We start from the raw sequence: 4,067 nt of genomic DNA, 5'->3' as shown, positions 1-4,067 counted from the left end.
GTGTTGTGCTTCTTGTTGTTTGTTTATTGTGCCAGTCTGAGTCGGACTCTCATGGCACTTCCGTGATGTCGGACGGATCAAAACCAAAGGTCACAAGTGTGGCGGCGTGCAAGCTCGCCTACGCAAAAGGTCAGATCGCTAAAAGTAAAACATTTATATGAACACACTAACAGAAAATTCATGGTATTAATACATTAGATGCGTCAATTAACCTAACCAGGCAGCATATGTATTGCATCATGTATAGGTACATAGTAAAGATAAATAAGCAAAAACACGAGTGATGTTGAAGCTTCCTCTAGTTATCTGTTGCCTTTCTTTTTCTTTTCTTTTTTGCCTTTTGCGATGCAGTTGGCCTTTCAAGGTATTTGGAGAAGACAGTTGAAAGTTGGGGGACACCATTACCGTAAGTTTCCACACCCACAGATTCACATGACCGCAGACGTGCATGCTTGCCAATCATGATCATCCACCCATTACCACGAAGAAATTCCTCCTCCGTTAACAGGCAGCACAAAACACATGGGTCATCCACGCTGATGATTGGGAACTGAGGAAGACGCTGATCTATGTGCAGATCTCTGTAACCAGCTTGCGCCCAGAAAGAGTCCAGGTCGATCACATGATGTAGCTTCCACTCGAACTCCGAGTTCAAAGTCCAAGTGGTGATTTTCTGGGGAGTCTGCTGCTGCTGCTGCTGCCGCCCTTGCCTTTTTCTACCACGAAGCTAAGGCACTGGCAGCGACCAGGGACTCTGTCATGGAAGTCATTGTCAATGTGGACAAAGCAGATCTTGCCTTGGCTGATAGACACACTTCGGAATCTCTCCGGGAAGTACCTTTCAACCCGTACCTTATCACGGTACTCTTTTCCTCCAGGGAAAGGCACAAAGCAGAGCGACGAGGAGTCCATATTTTTGGAGAAGTCACATAGCAGGACACCGCTGAAGTAGTCGACCCAGCACAGGAAACGGCCGTCGAAAGCGAGCACATTGTCGGTTGACCAGAGTTCGGGGAACTGGCCGCCATTGCCCGGGTCCAATTTGGGGATGATTTTCCACTTTCCAGTCTCGAGTTGAAGACGCAGAGTTCGGCACGCATGCCCTTTCTTTTGGGGTAGACATTGAGGTCGGCAACAATGTAGTGGTCCTCCGCGAGCTGCAGGATGCCTGTGGTGAGGTCACCTGTCAGGAACGGCCTTCTACTGTACTGGGCGAAGGGAGGGAGACGCTGCACCGAGGGGCGAGGACCGCCAGCCTTGTAGACGAACAGATCTGCCGGGGGCTGCCGGTAGCAACTCCGGCTCGGGTTGGAGATGTCAAAGATGACGACTTCCTTGACTCTTTTCTGCGGGTTGATGATGTTGAAGAGGACGAGGTTGTTGTCGGTTGCCCTGAGGAAGGCATAGGCGGGCGGGGTGTCTAAGGCAATTGGAGGTCCCTCCGGCAAGTGGAGGTTGAGGCAGGAGATCCCTTTTTGAGGAGCCACGAGGGTGAAGCTCACATAGCAGGAGGGGCCGCCGTCCATGTCGACTGGAGCGGCGGTCTTGTTCTTGTTGACAACCACACGAGCAGCTTCGACGCTGTTGTGGCAGAGGGTGTTGCCCTTGCGGTCCAGCACCATCCAATGGGGGAGGACGACGGTGTCCTCTTCCGACTCCGGCGCGCCTCCGATGTCCATGGCGATCGGCGACGGGAATAAAGCAGCCGCAGCCTCCCTAACCTAAACCTAGGTTTGCTTTGCTTGGGAACGGATTGACGGGAAGGAAGGGCGACAGACTCAAGTTCTTTTTTTTGAGAGAAGGCGACAGACTCTAGAAAACTAGCATGAAGGGACAGCTCATTGGGCCAGGCGAACCAAGTGGGCCATCTCATTGGTCTCCCGTTCTATTTTCTGCATCCATCTAATGCAAAAAGAGAAAAATAATATTGAAATACAATTCTCTCAAAAAAATATTATTGTTCAACAAAACCACATAGGCCTTTTAATAATCGAAATACTAACCGCCAAACATTCCTTGAGAGAAGGGTGGCTAACGAATGTTTTTTGATGGGCTACTACTAGGCATCGGCCGAAAGTTTCGGCCGGTCACGCACCAGCCGTTGGATGCGAGCCGCATGGCCATTTGATTCGGGCAAAAAGAAAAAAACGATTCGCCCCCGGCTTCTTCTTCCTCGGGCTTGATCCACAGCTCCCGCTTGGGGTCCTCGTCGCCGCGCTTCCAGTCCCCTCCGGTGGCCGTCCTCGACGTTCCCCACACTCGCCGCCCGTCCTTGTTGCCGGTCCCCACCCACGTCGGCCGTCCTCGTCGTCACCTCGACCCATGCAACAAGCGCACCTGCGGTTGTAGCTGTCATCGGTGATGGTTATAGCTCCCCCTGGTTGTAGCCCCATCACCGCCCCTCGCCGTTGATGCTCGCTGCATAGAATTGCGTTGGCGACGACCACCAGTCAGTCAACCCTGTTGAATGGATGTACACAAAACACTTCGCCGGTAGTAACAAAATCCAACTATGGTTGTAGCAAATCATTGTCGCCGCCGTTATGAGGTCACATCTCCGCCTTGATGGTGGTAGCAAAAAACTTCGCCGGTACTAGCAAAATCCAACTACGGTTGCAGCAAAAAACGTCGTCGCCGCTGTTGCGAGGTCGTAGCTCCGTCCAATGCAAAAAGAGAAAAATATATTGTTCTTTTTTTTGTGGGGAGAAAAATAATATTGTTCAACATTTATCACAAAACAAAATATTTTTTTCAACAAAACAACCCAGGCCTTTTAATAACGGAAATACTAGCGAACATTCCTAGGGAGGAGCATGGCTAACGAATGTTTTTTATGGTATTTTTAGGTGATAGATGATGGCAAATTCTACCCTTTTGCCGCAAAATTTTCTTCTTTCTAGAGATTGCCATGTGCCTCTCAAGAAATTTTTACCCTCTCACATATAAAATGTCAGCAAAAACGTTTGCAAATGCCACTTCTCCCAGTGAATGTTCGCTGGCTATTAGGATCCTTTTGATAATGTTTGCAAAGCTTTCTATATTTCTTCTATAGTTCTTCCTTCGTCTGTGCAGAAAAAAAAGCCAGCTACGTGCAAGCCACGTCCCTAATGATTAGGCTTCTATAATAAGCAAAAAATAAATAAAAAATTTATATGAACATTTTCTTAAAATACAAACATTTTTTAACTATTCAAAACATGTGAGCAAAATTTTAAAAAACATGAACACATTATTTATCTGTATGATATTTAAAAAAATTATATGCGCATATATTTCTATGTAAAAACGGAGGTCTTGGCGTAGCGCAAATCCTCTTGTACTTGACCCTCCGCCCTCCCTGGTTGCTTGATGCACAAGTTCCATCGAGTTGTTCTAGATTTGGAAGCACATGATTAACGGGTACGGTAATTGAAGACATTGAGGAATCTCGGCAATTCAAATATTGAGGTTTATTGACTAGGGAGGGCGAGTAGGAAACTTTAGAACTCTGTCCGAAAGCATGGTAAAAATTGAATAACTAGAACTAGAAGTGGAGGTTTTCTTAACAGCATGGTAAAAAGTCAGAACTGACGGTTGACAGGTCAGATGATTGACTTTTGTGATGTTCTTGAAGTTTGTGGTTTGGGCGACCTTGGTTTGGCAGGTCTACCTTATACCATACTACTTATGGCCATCAGGCGACTTCCAAGACATGAAAACAGAAAATCAGGCCACGGCCGGGACATGAAAGCTAAGCCGCCATCCCACGATCTTATGATCGTTTAGTATATATCGTGCCATCCCACGATCCGATTAAAGAGACGGGCTACACTAACAAACTAAGACCAAGTCGCAGCTTTGCTAGCTTGGCTTATTTCACTATAACTGAAGAGAATCCTAACTGACAAGACTGAACTTTTAACAGTACAGCTACACCTGACGAAACTGAATGTTTCTGAAACATTGGCAACAACTTTTAACTGACACCGTTGTCATCTCAGGGACGACATTGTATTAAATTAAATGCTTCAGTTAAAGAATATATTCCTATAACACAGCGACACTATGATACAAAATAGCAAAATAGA

The sequence above is a fragment of the Triticum dicoccoides genome, chromosome 5B (genome assembly GCF_002162155.2).
Source record: "Triticum dicoccoides isolate Atlit2015 ecotype Zavitan chromosome 5B, WEW_v2.0, whole genome shotgun sequence".
NCBI classification, from domain to species: domain Eukaryota; kingdom Viridiplantae; phylum Streptophyta; class Magnoliopsida; order Poales; family Poaceae; genus Triticum; species Triticum dicoccoides.
The sequence above is the reverse complement of the archived record's forward strand: the minus strand, read 5'-3'. Positions refer to the sequence as shown.